Source organism: Anguilla anguilla, chromosome 5 (genome assembly GCF_013347855.1).
Source record: "Anguilla anguilla isolate fAngAng1 chromosome 5, fAngAng1.pri, whole genome shotgun sequence".
Lineage (NCBI taxonomy): Eukaryota > Metazoa > Chordata > Actinopteri > Anguilliformes > Anguillidae > Anguilla > Anguilla anguilla.
Window position 1 is genome coordinate 61,917,425 of NC_049205.1, and position 16,679 is coordinate 61,934,103.

A 16,679-nucleotide genomic window follows, 5' to 3' on the forward strand; every position below is an offset into this window, starting at 1 on the left:
GCGCGTTCCCCGCGCCGATATTAAAAAAAACGAACGATGCAATAACCGCGCGTGTCCGGTCCGCAGCGTATATATAGCGCCTGTCAGAGAGACGGGGACGGGGACGGGGACGGGGACGGGGGGACGGGGAACAGTCGAAAAAGGCGTCGTGTTATTGCTCCGTAGTGCGGGAAAGATCAAATTATGTCGGCGGTCGGACGAAGGAAGCGGACGGATAAAATGTTGATGTGCGCGGTGGCGGCGGCGAGGTGTCAGAGCGCGGGACGGGTTGTTTATCGGGATGGGGGGGGAGATTATACCGCCGTCCGCCATGACTCCATCACGCCGACGCCGCGGCGCATTGGTCTCAGACGGCGGGAGAGGGCGGCGATGGGTCCTGCGCTTGGGTCTGGGGTTACACGCGCGAGTAGGCCTATTCTGCAGCACGGCCTGTAATGCATCACACACACACACACACACACGCACGCACATATCCAAACACACACTGACATGCGCACACACACGCATACACACACACACTCACACACACCCACACATACACGAACACGCACACCCACACTCACACACACAGGCACACACACACACACACACACATACACACCCACACATATACACACATGCACACACACACACACATATGCAAACACACACTGACATGCGCACACACACGCATACACACACACAGGCACACACACACACACACAAACATATAGGAACACGCACACCCACACTCACACACACAGGCACACACACACACGCATACACACTCACAGATATACACACAGTCACACACGCGCATGAACGTGCATGCACAAACATACTCACGCACACACACACACACACACACACAAAAAAACACCCACATACACGCACACGTACACAGTAGAACTACCCTGGTTATATAAACTTTAAATAAAATAAATGAAGAAATAAATGACAAAATAACTTGCTCTCTGACCCTATCTTTACTTCACTCACTAGTCATTACCACCCTGGGTGAACGCATGAGTGTTTTTTATTATCTCGTTCTTTCTTACCCAATAACTGAATTTATTTGAATATAAAAGGATGCGTGTGGAAGCTCTATGGGCTGTTTGTACAATTACAAGATTCATTTCCATTATTTAATCTTAATCCCCCTTCCCCACAAAAAAAGTCAAAACAGCCAGTACATGGCTGCTTGTTTATCGAAAAGTTTACTTTAACTGAACTTACATATGCTGTTTTTGTTACATATGTCCCTTTTCCCACTTTATTTGTATGCCTACGGCTTACGTGTATGATTTCTGTGAACAGGTTCTCATTCCCATGACCTGTTATGAGTTCATGCCATGGATACGCTGATGGTGAGGACCTCTACTAGGTGACATGAGGTATTTATTGGATTATTACTGTTACCAGGGCAACAGACACTGTGCCACCCACATCAGTCTTGCAAATCATCTAAACTTTGCTTCTGAGTTTAATCCTATGTTTTGAAGCAAGCACTACTATACAGATTTATATGTGACATTTTTACTTATTATCAGATTTGTTTATTATCAGGCCTCTGTGTGGGTGACAGTGAGTGTATGTGTGCATGTGAGTGTTTGTGTATATGTGTTTGAGTGCATGTGTGTGTATAATCTAAGTGTGTTTGAGTGTGTGCGTGTGTGTGTTTGTGCACGTGTTTCAGTGTATGTGTGTGTACATGCGTGCGTGTATGTGTATATGTGTGTACATATGCGCGTGTGTATATGTGTGTCCGTACATGCGTGTGTATGTGTGTGTGCACATGCGTGTGTGTGTCTCTCTGCGGGGGGCAGATGAAAAGTGAATCTGCAGTGCAGTCTGTCTGGCCTCCTGCGCGGGGCCATCGCTCAGCTTTTATTCGGTTGCAAAATTACGGCTGATTACCGCAAGGGAGCCAAAGCACCCCGCCCTCCCCCTGCCCCGCTGCTCCACCCAAACTCCTCCACCCTCCCCACCCTCCCCCAGCCCCGCTGCTCCACCCAAACTCCTCCACCCTCCCCCTGCCCCGCTGCTCCACCCAAACTCCTCCAACCTCCCCACACTCCCCTTGCCCCGGTGCTCCACCCAAACTCCTCCAACCTCCCCACACTCCCCCTGCCCCGCTGCTCCACCCAAACTCCTCCAACCTCCCCACACTCCCCCTGCCCCGGCCCAAACTCCTCCACCCTCCCCACCCTCCCCCTGCCCCGGCCCAAACTCCTCCACCCTCCCCACCCTCCCCCTGCCCCGCTGCTCCACCCAAACTCCTCCATCCTCCCCACCTTCCCCCTGCCCCGGGCCAAACTCCTCCACCCTCCCCACCCTCCCCCTGCCCCGGCCCAAACTCCTCCACCCTCCCCACCCTCCCCCTGCCCCGGCCCAAACTCATCCACCCTCCCCACCCTCCCCCTGCCCCAGCCCAAACTCATCCCCCCTCCCCACCCTCCCCCTGCCCCGGCCCAAACTCATCCCCCCTTTCCACCCCCCTGCTGCCCCGCCTGAACTCATCCATCCCCCCGATCCAGAATTAACTTTCGGCAACATTTCCACCCGCACAACATAAACTACAGAAATCACACAGCAAACACATTCCCTTCTCATCATCGACTCCGAAGGTTTCATTTTTTTTAACAAATACATCAGAATCAATGGCTGAATTAAAAAGCCTAATTATGAAATTCATTACAGACACATGGAGGCATTCGTTTTAAAAATGCTGCAGGGTGTAGTTACGTAAAAAATAAATGATGACCTTCATCTACCATAGAGCAGATAATTTAACTTTATTGTAAGAATTTACTGAGCCTGCCAGAGAGTTTGTTGATCTGGCATGAATTGCACAATACGCAGTACGTGGAGCATTTAAATTCACGCTACCCAGAAGTCTGTGTGTATTTGTGTGTGTGTGTGTGTGTGTGTGTGTGTGTGCATGCATTCATGTGCGTGTGTGTGTGTGCGCATGCATTCATGTGCGTGTGTGTGCATCTCTGTGTGTGTGTGTGTGTGTGTGTGTGAATGATTTTTAATTGATTGGGGAAGTCCGGGAAGGTTGATGCCTTTTGGATAATTTTATATTTGGAAATCTGTAAGTGGACTGAATCTTTTAGTGTTTGGATCAGGATGAAATCAGCACACAAATAACTAGATCCTGTCTGTGATCCGGAAAGAGGGTTTGAAAAATGTCTGACCTCAGGGTATAAGGAGGTGCTTCAGCTTGCAGATAGGGTACCGGCCAATACGATATGGGACATGGAATCCATCTTCTGATAAAATATACTTAATTTCCTGTGGATATTTTTTTTCCCCTGTTAGTATATTTGTGTTTGTGTGTGTGTATGAGCATTTGAGCTTATGTTTACAGTCTGCATGTGTGTGTGTATGTGTGTGTTTGTGTGCGTGTATGTGCATTTGAGTTTATGTTTACAGTCTGCATGTGTGTGTGTGTGTTTCTATGTTTGTGTGTGTGTGTATATGTATGTGCCTGTGTGTGATTGTGTGTGTATGTGTGATTGCATGTGTGTGCATGTGTGTGTGCGTGTGTGTGTATGTGTGCATGTGTGTGTATATGCATGTGTTTGTTTGTGTGTGTGTGTGTGTGTGTGTGTGTGTGCATGTGAGTGTATGTATGTACTTGTGTGTGATTGTGCGTGCATATGTGATTGCATGTGTGTGTATGTGTGTGTGTGTGTGTGTATGCATGTGTGTACGTGCGTGTGTATGTGTGCATGTGTGTATGAGTGTGTGTGTGTGTGTGCGTGCGCGCGCACATGCTTGTGATTGTGTGGTTACTGCCACTTGCACTCATCTTGCGGTAATCCACCTACACCTCTCCACCCCCGCACTTTGGTAGGACGCCGTGTTCAAAGACAATTACTCCGAGACGCGCAGAACTGTGTTATTTCTCAGGGAGCTTCAGAGGCCTCGTGTACTCGCGTGCACAAATGCGCAGTGTGTGTGTGTGCGTGGGCGTCCTCCATGTTTGCGTTCACCTCACACACCCTCTCTGACGCTGCACTACCCTTCTGTGCCCATACACACAGTCTCCGGACCACCGGTCCCGGTTCTGGATGCAAAGTGAGGACCTCTGTGCGGAGAGGTGGGTGAAAACACTCGTCCGTCATCTGTGTTTCTTTTCTCTTTTTTCAAGCGGGGGGGGGGGGGGGGTAAGGGCAGAGTGGTTTTAATTTGGAGGGGGGTGTCCGACCAGACCTCACGTTGCAATTCCGTCGGTACTCTGCACATAAAATATTAATCATTTTCAAATGGCATTTAAACATTGGCTTTGCTTCGGTCCGCAAATGTATTTCAATATTTGCGCGGTCGTATAGACATGTCAGCATTTTTGGTGGGATTTTTTATTTTTTATTGTTTTTTTCTGTGTTTCGACATCATCTGTTACTGTAGACATTTGTAGAGTGTTGATTTGTAATTTGGGATACTGGAATTCATTTGATTTTCTTTTCTGTGATGATCATCAAACAAATCTGAATATATTACATCATCAGAGAGGACCAAACAGCACTTGGAACTGCAATAATTTATTGCTCTGATTTACAATTATGCTATTCCTATTTGCACATTGAATTGTTTAAATGAATGCTCTAACATTTCGATGTTTGTCTTGACATCTTGTCTTGAGTCTTGATAATCATGAGCCATCAAATAATGAAAACACAATCTTAAATACCAATAGAATAAGGTTTGTGTTAATTAAACTGGGGTTAGTCTTAGATTAAAAATGTATAGTATAGATTTCAACATATAAATAGGTTTTTTAAATTAGGTGTTTTTTTAGTTTAACAACAAAGAGAACTTCGGAGAAATATTTTCCACATAATGATGACAGTAGCCTACTTTTGTCCGACAATTTTGAGAACTTTAAATGTTATGAAAACTTTTGAAACTTTTTTCTAGCAGTTATCTTCCAGGTCATTAAAATTCAAATGAAAATTACTTATTATCTTTGGCTTTGGTGCAAAATGTTCTTCTCATATGTAGTATATTCATCTTTAGCATTGTGGCAACAAGACCATTCAACAGTGAAGTTATTTACAGTTACAGATCTGAACGATGTTAGAAGAGAATTTTGAAAACCCTGCATCACTTTGCTGCAGAATTAATGATGTCAGGGAACGAGAGCTTATGAGACTTTTAATCCGCTGTCTCCACGAGCAGGCGATTAATTGCCTCAAGTGTCATTCTTCCACCACGGTCCCGCTAACCGGAGGTCGTCCGCAGGTTTGTGCTGAAGCCGCGCAGTTAGCGTGCTGCGCCGCGCGCAACAGAGCAGCGCCGCGCGTACAGGTGCGCTCAGCTCCGCGTTTCGGTTACACAACTTTTAAAACAAACGGTTAACAAAGGCTAACAAACGCTAACAAAGGCTCAAATTCAGACCTAAGGAAAATCAAAGCAGTGTCAGCAGATCATACAGGTTATGTAGAATTTAATATTCCGTTTGTCCCTGGAAGTCTTTGTTTGTCCTTAATTCAGTTTTAATCATTTTTAAAGAATTTAAAGGTTCATGTACTATGAACGTACGTGGTCATAAAAAGCCAGCCTAATTAATAAAACCACTCACTCATATGATGCCATTTAAAATATGGAAAATTTGCATGTACTGTATAATGAATACATGACTGCAGTATACGTTTTGACATCATCACTGAAAATGCAGGTCTGCAGGTCTGAATTTATGTTCTATAATACAAGCACATTATGTACATTCTGTTCCACAGCCTATTGATAAATGAACATATTTAAGTCACAACCAGAACAGCCTTTCATTAGGAACATGAACATGCTGTTTTAGTAGGGACACCTTAGTAGCGACAATTTTGTATGCAAATTTTTTCTTCTTTTATTTTTTCCAAGCATGTCCTTATTTTTATGGATTGTGAACAGAAAGGCAGTTGCATTTTTGTTGGTATTAATATGTGTACAGCTGTGACGAGCACAAAACCTAAACTCAGATTATTCGACATTGTCAAGCTTATTTAAAAAAACGTATTTGAAAAACTGTGTGAAGACATGCTACCTTGTGGTCATTCGGATAGATATAAATCTCCTTTCTTGGTGAAAGTTTTAAGAATGTGGGCTGAAAATTCCACTCTTAGGCTATAATGGCAAGTTGTCTGTCTGTTAGTGATAATATAATGCTGTCTAAGAACTTTTCACTGGTAGGAAATACCTTTGAGAAACATCAATTTAAGTGCTACATGGAGTTGCAACCGGAATGCATCTTATTGCTCCAAGATATTTTCTGTAATTATATTCTATGGTTCGTATTCCATGATGTATGCAGGGAATTGTAGTTGTTTCTTCCCTCCCGTGAAATGGCACTGGTTAGTTCAGGGCACAGCTATAGCTACACAATGATCTGATTTTCTTTGTTGCAATTTGTGTTGGATGTGCGCATCACTGTTAATATCAGTAATGACTATCAAACACATATTCCCCACTTTCACCAAAATCTATTCCATAACACATTCATGTACATGTACATTTGTCAAATGTTTGCTTTCATTAGTACATAAACTAAATGTATTATATAGTATATCCCCAACCCTCAAGCGTATTTCTTTTAACTGGTTTTATCTGGTTAGCAGATACCTTACCCTGGATGACTTTTGATTGAATTTGACATTTTGAGACTTTTTATACCTGGATTTTGACATGAGAAACTCCAGTTACGCACTTTCCTTGCTTGCCGCTACAGGTGGAGCGATTTGAACCCGTGCCCTGTTAATCACAAACCACCCCCCCCCCCCATTTCCTAACTTGTAGCCAACATTGCTGCCCATCGTAACCCATAGCAACAGCATCAACAGCATACCCGAAGACAACTAATCCAGCCCTGTCCGATCACCTGAAGCTCCAAAACGAACATCGGGAACACGTCTCCGCTCGGGACGAAGAGCGGTTCACTTACCGCGCGAAGCGACCGTGACCGTGGTGTCTGAACTGAAATTCCTCCGCTCCCCCCCCCCCCACCCGCAGCGAGCTTATCTGCTCGGGGACAGCTGTGGATTCGTAACCGTCGTTTGGGCAGAGGGGCACGGAGGCGTGGAATCTCCCAGAAGCCCCGAGATGAGGGCACCCGCCCCCCCGGGCCATCGCCAGAGCTCGGCGAGACGGTGAGACTGGGTTCTAATCCCCCCCGCCGTGGCAGTTCGGCGGGGGGGATTAGATCCCAGCGTTACGAAATGTAATCGGCCCAAAGTAAGCCATCCCCGCGGCAGACCGAGGGGTAGGGGGATCCCATTAAACTCATAATAGATTTGATAATGGAAATTTCCCCTCCGCCTAATTCCATTTACTCAGGGGGGGGGGTGGCGCGTGAGTGTCGAGCGAGGCCGCGTTAAACTCTTTGAACGGGGGGGACGGGTTCAAGTCGAGGCGGAGATAAGAAACACCGAAAACGGCGCTCGAGTTCCTGCAGGGTCCCGTCACAGTCGCGATGTCCCCCCTCATCCACGCGATCCGCTGTTCCAATATAGAAACACCACAGATTCCAGACCATATTTTTGTCTACAATTGCGCAACCCCAACCACCCCCCCCCCCCACACCAGCTCATACATATATCCCCTGTTGGGCAATCACTCGGTTTCCAGCTCTTCTGCCCTTCCCTTTTTTTGTTGTTGTTTCTATTCACCCGGTACGTTTTTCATTTTGGATTAAGAAAGAAAAAAACATTTTGTGGATTAAGTGCTCTTTCAAACCCCCCTTGACTTAAGTAAGCATTCCAGTGTAGTGGATTATTTTAGGATCTTCTTTGCCGTTGGTTGTTCTGTAATCGGTGATGCTGCAACAGTGGATTCCCACTATTGTTTATGCTGAGCATTGAATCCAAGTTTAGATATTTTGTGCTGACCATATTCTCTTTCTATTACACGCCGTCTCGAGCAATTAATGACCTCTGTCCAATCACGTGGAGCTGTTTGCTTCACAGAGAAATCTCAGTGAGTGGATATTCCCTCTGAAATGCTGTTATCTACCTGGATAGTGAACACAGCCTTACAACCCATGTGACATTGAGCGCGAGTTGGTGTAGAGAAACGTATCATGAAGTCGTGCGTAACCGAACCTCTCTTCCCTCATCAGTATAACATACATACGGAGATGAACGAGTTTAAACTGCCAGGTGCAGGTGACGGACAGCGATGCTTGTATTCCGTACGGCACTCCCCTCCCAATCTCATTGTGTCTCCCTTCACAGGTCAAAGGTCAATGGCCGTACCGGGTCACGGGTTCACGCGGGGTTCACTTATGTGCTAACAAGCCCTAGTGCTCAGGAACGCGGGATTCCCTTTTTACTGTGGGGGCTGTGGAGAGCAGAACTGAGCAGGGCAGGAGCGCAGCGAACAGGGAGGAAAAGGATGGAGAGACATTAGAGACCGCTTCATGTGAAAGAGAAGGCTTAAAACCCAGCTGTATGAAGCCATTTTTATAACTTTGTAAACCTGTAAAAGGGCTCCAAGTAAACCTGGCTCAGTATAAAGCAGCAGTGTAGCTGTATTGGTGTAGCTGGGCCTGCACAGAGCTGGGTGGGACAGAACGACCCAGGTGAGCTTTCACAGTTGGGTGCGGTGGTTCACCCCAGGTCAATGGGCGGGGCCAGGATGCTATTTAGGCGGCCGTGCCCCACCCCTGGCCCACCCGTTCCTATGCGGTTGGTATAAAGTTTTTGATAAGACTTCATGACTTCCTGGGTTAATTTTTTTAAAGGCAAACTGCCGTTTGCAGCTTCTTCTCACGCACTGCAGCCCGGCCGCTGAGCCGAGCTTTAGACACTGCACAGGCACTGCAGGCAAAATGCCCGTACCCAACCCGCCAGAGGGGGGCACTGTTGCACACTGTGCTGGGAAATACCCCGCCCTACTGAAACCTTCCCTCGTTGGGAAGCGCTGTTACCAGTTGAGCTTTGCTACTCAGAACTCCTGGCCACAGTCGACATTTACTCCTCTGAGATGTATTTCTTTATTTTATTTTATTGTTTGTTTGTTTGTTCACAGTTTTTATGTTCTAGTACAAGCGTTTAGTCTAATGCTTGTCAGCGAGCGCACGCTGGCGTAAGGCGAACCTTCATAATCTCTCTCGTCGTTTTGAAAATACTTTTTTTAATGCTTAACCGCCATTGTGAGGTTGTGAGTCCCTTAGAGGGTTTTTGACTGAAACCTGCCCTCTTGGGCACAAAGGCAAGGAGGAGTGCGGAGAAGCCCTGGGGTTTAAAGGGGATAATGGCGGCCGGGGGGGGGGAGTCTTTTGGTGAAAGAACACCTGAGGACAGGGTTTTGCTAGCCTAGCCCTAAGTGCTCAGACTTCATAAGCGACTCATTAAAGGGCATTTTGCTTGGTCTGTTCCCAGCACTCTGTACATCCTTCCAAGCACCTTTACATTATCTTACAGGCATTTAGCAGATGCTCTTATCCAGAGCTCTTATCCTTACACAACTTTTTACAAAGCATTTCCATTGCAATCCATTTATACAGCTGGATATGTACTGAAGCAATGCAGGTTAAGTACCTTGCTCAAGGGTACAACGGCAGTGTCCTGCCAAGGAATCGAACCCGTGCCCTTTAGGTTACAAGCCCGGTTCCTTGCTCGTTACACTACACTGCTGCCCCACCTTCCCCAAGCTTCATACTCAAATGCTTACTTATTGATTTCTTTTCCCATATGACTTACAATCAATTTCAGCCCCAGTGTTATGCATCCAGGTTAAATGGCTTTAAGGTTAAGGTACTGCCCTGCCTCAGCCCAAGGTGTGTTAGACTGGTGCAGTGTTTAATTTGCTGTACCTACATGGAGCCAGGTAGGGGTTTGCATTGCATCGGCATACCGTCCAGTCATACCTCAGGTAGAGGTAATCGCGTGGCTAAATTGTCCTTAATTGTGTGACCTTGTCTGTCCTGCTATCCAGAACGACAGAGGGGTGCACTGCATCAGTAACCCTCCCCCCCCTCCCCCCACCTACACCCTCAGCTCAGTTTGGCTTTCTCCTAATCCGTGTTGGATACTCATATTCTGCCTTACATTGTCCTCCAAAATTATCCTGTTTACCCTGGCCCGTACGCTGTTTACCATTGCCCAGGGCGGTAGGTGGTGGGCGTGCACATCATACTGAGGAATCCATTATCTTCTGTCCCCGCCCGCGTTCCGTTGTTTAAACGCTGCCAACGAGGGAAACGTTTCTTTTTTTTTTTCTTTTTTTTTTAAGGTGCCCCCTTACCGTGACGACTTCCGAACTCTGAGGAAGGAGCGTGCGCCATCTCGATCAGCGAGTGGCGTTCCCTCGGTCGCGCGGGGATCGCGGATAACCGCTCGATACCTCCGTCGCACTTTCTGGAAGACGTGCGGATGCTGATTTGAGCAGCTTGCGCGGCGGGGAGTGAAAACAGAGAGCTGATAAATCACGGCGACGCGCGGTTTTACGGGTTTTAATGCTGAGCAGAGAGCGGCAAAAAATTCTCCCGTGGTCAAGAGAATCCCCCGTGACTCAGAAACCTCGTTCATCAACGTACTGTACCACGGTACCTAATTACCTAACACGAAACCCTTAATTTCCTTAAGCGAGCAGATTTAGCTCAACACAAATCCAGTGCTTAGCTATCTTATCGCATTTCACGATCAATTCGAGTGTAAAATGCACTGGGACAGTAACTGCGGGAAATTTCATTGCTTCTGACCCGGTGACCCAGAATCACTGAGAGGCCTAACCCGTCAGAGGTAATCGGAGGCAAATAGTCAAAGAAAAGTCTATTAAAAATGACGAAGCATGACCATTTCGACTACTTATTACACTTTTTCCCTTAATCGAGCTTCCATGCTGGCAACGATAAATGTGCCTTCACAATGACCACATCATAACGATTTTAGAAGTAGGCCTACTGCTCTGCCATGTTAAATTAACCATTAGCATGAAGGTGCAGGAATCCTAGGTAAGGGATCCCAGGTCGTGTACAGCTGGGGAACTTTCTAGAAAATGCAAATAGGCACCTTGAAGAGCATATAGATTTGACCATGCATGCATATGGTCTGAGATAATGTGGCAAAACAATGTATAATAATCTCATAGCACCTGCATGTCATAAACATTTAATGATAACATTAATCTGTGGAGAACTTTAGAAACCAAAATGCTATTTCAAAAAATTAAGTTACCTGAATCTGGAGATTTGGGGGGAATCTGAGAAACTAATATTCTCAAGTGGGGCCTGTTTTTAAAAATATAATTACACCATGATTTTAACATTTTGCATCGATGACAATAGGTTTTCCCATCACCAAAAGAGTGATTTTGAGAGTTTAAAAGACTAAACAAAGTAGCAGACATGGTCTCTTGTTGGCAGTTATATTCATGTTTAATCTTTTTTTATTCACCTTGTCAATTGGATTTATACTGAAGTCGCTGTTGTTATTGGTGTTAGGCGTATTGCTTTCTGTTTCAGTAAACTTTTGCAGTTTTAATACCTATGCTCTATGTTAAACTGTGTGAGTGTGCCTCTCTTGTTATATTTATCACATAGGATATGGGTAGGCTGTGTTATTTATTTGTTTATTTGTGTAATATCATCTATTTTGTGAAAAAGCAAAATTTGTTGTCCAAGGCTAATTTCCCTTTGGAGTGATAAATTTAGTTTATCGTATTGATTCAGATTAATCACATTGGTAACCCTGTCTAGAAATCAATCCACAAACCTTCTGGCCACAGTAATAAGTATGCCACACTTCTAGCCATAACTGACATGATAAAGTAATGGAAAAGAAGTTGTTTGTTTTTTTGGCTGGACCGCAATAGCAGGGCCAGCCCTACAAACGCGAATGTCTGTGACTGACTGACTGACTGACTGACTGACTGAGTGAGCGAGTGATAAAGTTACACTGCGCATGTCAGTGGCGTCGGTCGGTTCGGTCCAGCCATATACTAGGTTTTAACCTGGTCTTCTTTAGGCTGGACCGCAACAACGGGGCCAGCCCTACGAACACAAATGTCTGTGACTGAGTGAGTGATCAAGTTACACCATTGGTCGGCTGAGTTATGAAGTTACACCATAGGTCGGCCGGATGAAGTGCGTTAGGTCCAGCTATATACTAGGTTTTGACCTGGTCTTGTTTTTGTTTGTTTTGTTTTTTTTTTGCTTTGCTTGAGCTTGTTTTATATCTGTGGTAACCGTGTGGTGAAGTAAACTGTGGTTCAAATACCTCATCGTGTGTGGTGACGATGATGATGATGATGGTATCAAATTTAGTCTGTTTTTGTCTAGGTAGAGCCTGTGTCTCGCAGGCTCTAGGATGCGCGCGTCGATTTTTCAGTCAAGCAGTCAAAAGTTATTCTGAGAGTGTAGCGTATTGTCGAGAGCCCTCGAAAAACGAACTGTCGTCTTCACATCAGCACAATGCCCGGCGGGCTGTCTTTGTGCGTCGATTTGAATTTGAATGGAAGACAACCCCTTTCCCCCCCACCGTCGGCCATCTTCACGACGTAAACTTCCTCCGCCTTCATCTCTCTTAGGGCAAATGGACCATTGAGCCCACGACCCCGTAAACAACAGAGGCACGAAGCAAACAAACGGTGATATTTATTTATTTATTTATTTATTTACAGTGCACATTAAACCTTCGATAATGCATTAGATATCGGAAACGTCCAATGCCCGTAAAGCGTTTGAAAGGTCGGAGGAGGAGATCTGAAACGTTGCCAGCTCTTCACATTCGGTACAAATGAGGCGACACTAATGGAAACTGTGCGAAATATCGAAGAACTGCTTTTAACCGGAGACATTCGTCGCGCTCCCAAGGCTCCGTCTCGCGCAATAAGGGGGCGGGCGAGCACGGAGAGGCGGCATATTCCCGTTGCATTATGTTTGAATTCAGTGGCACTTTAAACCATAAATCAGCGGGTACTTCAGAGAGGCACCGGAGCCTCTTGACAGACAGTCGCGGCGAATGCTGAGCCTCGAGCCCACTAAAGGGAAGAACGCCGCCGCGTGTGTTCACTCGACGGTTTCCACTAACAAGGCCTGTATATAATCCCACTGTTTATAGCAGACTCTTCAGGAAGCCGCACGGTCTCCTCGCGCCTTCCAATATAGCACCACGGTCACCTGGCACCGGCTTCTTTCACGTCAGGGCTCGCGAACTCCCAGTAATGCGGCAGCTCACTGGTTGGAACATATGTATGACGGTACATTAAATACTTTATGAGTGATTCCCGCGCGCTGTGCATAGTCTATATCCAGTCAGATTTCATTTTTCACATGATTTTAAAATTTTATTTCAGTGATTGTTTTATTTTGCATTTATTCCCTTGACATTCATGGCATTAGAAATTGACCCGTGTTTCAAAATAATAAATAAATAAAATATGTGTATTTTAAAAATACAAGTAAGATCTATTCTGTGGTATTCCTTCGCACATCAGATCTGTTCTGTGATTCCAAGTTTCTAGACTCTTGTTAGCTTGCTTCTGGTTGTCTATGTCGTATGCTACTAAAGAAACGCATGCAAAAAATAATACACTGGAAAAAAAAATGTTCTTTAACAAGATACACGAGCATGTTGCTTTTTTGTTGGAATGAACCGGTGCGGCAAAGCATTAAAAGAAAAGCAGAATTGTATCCGCTATCGGTTCTGTTAATTAATGATCTCTGCTGCTCGGGAGCATAAGCCCCCCTAACCTGTGCCTTAGCTCCGCTGACTGAGGAAATGAATGAAGATGAAAAAAAAAAAAAAAGACGGAGAAATAATAAATTATTCCGCGCGAGGTTTCATTTCAGGCCATTAACTATAGGTGGAGCCGGGTTGATATTTTGCACCTGCACTGTTAGAGGCATGGTTCTCTCTCTCTCTTTTTTTTTAAAAAGAGAAATGGCACGACCAACACAGTGACAGGTTCGGGGCATCCTTCGGGAATGCCCAATCAATCACGAGACGGGAGGGAGGAATTCAGCTGAGCGCTGAATTAGCTTCCCGGGGAATGTAGGGATTCATGTGCAACGTCCAAACGACCAAAATGGCTCCTAGCCTTTGAACGACTACCGTGATTATCTGGAGGAATTGGCTGTTTGTGTCAATCACCCCCCCCCCCTCCTCCTCCCGTATGCGTCTCCTCTTTCTTTTACTCCCGTAGGTGAGCGAGGGAGACGGGCGGCATTCGGGCGACGGAGACGACGGGGACGGGGACAGCGGCAGCAGCAGCAGCTGCCGCGATTTTCTCGCGCCGTGATTAAATACTTCTTGTGTCTTCTCCGCCGCTATAATCCGTGTAGCACAGAAAAGGGGGGCTGCGGGAGGATAATCGTGAATGGACCCCTGAATCATTCCAGCTGGCTGCATCTCAAACAGCGCCGTGGAGAGAATGGGATTGGGCTCCCTTGTTCTGTCACAAGAGCGGCAGCATTTTAAGGAGTTTCTCCCAGAAATCGTTCCGGAACGCGCGGCGTCTCCCTTTCTCTTCACCCCGACGGCAGGCACATTTCGGCTGGAGAAGGTAAGTGAACGCGCCGACTCCCCCAGCCCATGTTTGGGGTGGGAGCTGAGCGAACGAAATACCGGTAGCGTAGGCTATACTGATTATAAGTTTGCGAGCATCCGTCTAATGCGCGTGTAGTTTTCACTTGCTTCTTAGGTGCATCTCCGAACACCCATCCTTGGCTTTTGTTATCGTACGACTCTGAAAACAGACAGGGTCCTCCTTAGGTCCTGCGCATGCGATGGTTATTTCGGGGGCAATGTTCACCGCCAGATAGATTGGGAATTAGTTTTATTTTGATCGTAATCGCATCCTATCATGTGTTTTTTTTTTACGACAGAGAGACAATAGATATTCGCAGCGTGTAGCCTACATGCGCGGGTCCAACCCGATAGCCTTTTAAAACAATATTTTTTTAAAGGCAAATTAACTACGTACAATTACAGTAATACTATGCGCACAAATACACAATAGGGACAGAGTGCAAAGGATGCAATTAGGAAAGTGATTCTGAGATGGAAATACGCGGGCATGCGTTTCAGTTCTGATTTATTATTGCATAGAGCACGTGAAAGGGTAACGGGGGTTAACTACATCAAAGGCTATGTTGCAGAACTGCCCGAGGAACATTAGTAAACCACACAGGTCGTCGTCTCTTATGGGAAAACTTTAAATTCTCACTTACGGCGCACGTACGCTCTTCGTTAAAACACAAAAACACACGGTTTATACAACGTGCATTTGAGTGAGAAATGTAAATGAATAGCATTCAGATAACTGCGTGCCGTTTTGAAACATTTTTGTGCAAAGGTTTCTAAACGCATGCATTGTTTTTTTTCATTATATTTATCAGTACGAACTTTTTAAACATATAATTTTTTACCTACACGATGAAACAGGCTACATTTGGACACTTGCATCAAGTTACGTTGAAGTTGTTTCCTATTGACATGTTGGCAATAGCTGCCCCCTAGCGGTGGAAGTTCACTTCATGGAAAATAGAAGCTTTTCTGGCCGATGCGCGCTCGACGCACGCGCCGTAGAGGCTCCCGTGCCCGAAGGCATCACTCATCCGCGGAGATAAGTAGTAGCGCGTGTTTCCAAGTTAACATGACAGTGCGGAAATGTGGAGCCGCATAAAAAAAAGCATCTGGCACAGTCCTGAGACTTTATTCCATAAATCAGATGCGACCACGGTGTGCGAAACCGTTGACATTCGGCCCCAGATCTCCTTCTTTGCTGGAAGGGGGGGGGATGATTAAAAAAAAAGAACAGAAATGGGGTACTTTTTGTGGGCCTATATATATCTTGTTTCCCGTGGGCGTGAAGCAGCTATTGGGCTTGATTTGTCTGCGCCGGTGAAGGAGGCACAGGTGTTCGACAGGAAAACAAAACACGGACTCTCTTTTCTGCTGCACTAAATTGCTCTGAGACCTTGCTGTGGGTGAGAGGGCCGTCTTTCTTCTAGCATGCATACATTCAGACGCTAATCCCCCCTTCCTTTTTTCCTCGCTGTATTACATAATTCATTTTGATCCTCGCGGTTTCTGAGCCTCCTTGCCTCTTTTCCTCGGGATTCAATCAGAGAATGGGATTATCTTGAGCCGGAATCTCATGAAAATTTTATTGAATTAATTGCCTCAATTGTCTTAGTGCGGCTGTGTAAAAAGCAGGGAATTGAAATAGTCATTTAAAGTTGATGTTGGATTGGTTAGTTTTTGCCACTGCTTAACCGAAATTATAGTTTGGAATGAAGTCGCATTTGTCCGTCTTTGTTATTTTCTTTTATCGGGATAATTACTTGCTGCATACTGAAGTGAGCTGGCGGTGGTACAGCAATAATATCTTCTTAAGACTGATTCTGAATTAAGCCCCCTTTGTTAAAAGGGTTTGTGGCGGCATTTCAATGAATGCATTTTTTCCTGTAGACATATACTCACCAAATAAACACGCCGTTTGTTATCGCTGCCAATTCAGCCGGCTTATTATAGAAGATGAGCAAATAGAACCTCTGGTTACAGTTTTTTTTTTTTTTTTTTTTTTTTTGTTCTCCCACAATCCCCGTGTGAAGTCAGCGGCAGCCAATCGCGGCCCCTGTTTGCCGAATCCTCTGCCACCCTGGGGAACCCGCGGCCACAGCTGGCAAAGTGACAGTGTGCTGATTGAAAACAACCTGGAGGCTTCAAGTGCTCCTCTTGGCTTCCCCCCCCCCCCCC

General features: G+C 45.8%; 1 long non-coding RNA gene across 1 annotated transcript; it reads left to right on the forward strand.

The window, feature by feature from the left end:
* The first annotated feature begins 1,000 nt into the window (after nucleotides 1-1,000).
* On the forward strand, nucleotides 1,001-16,656 carry LOC118227098. The gene is made up of 3 exons (XR_004765158.1): nucleotides 1,001-1,373; nucleotides 4,032-4,087; nucleotides 14,122-16,656. It is a non-coding gene; the product is annotated as an uncharacterized LOC118227098 (long non-coding RNA).
* Nucleotides 16,657-16,679: the final 23 nt, after the last annotated feature.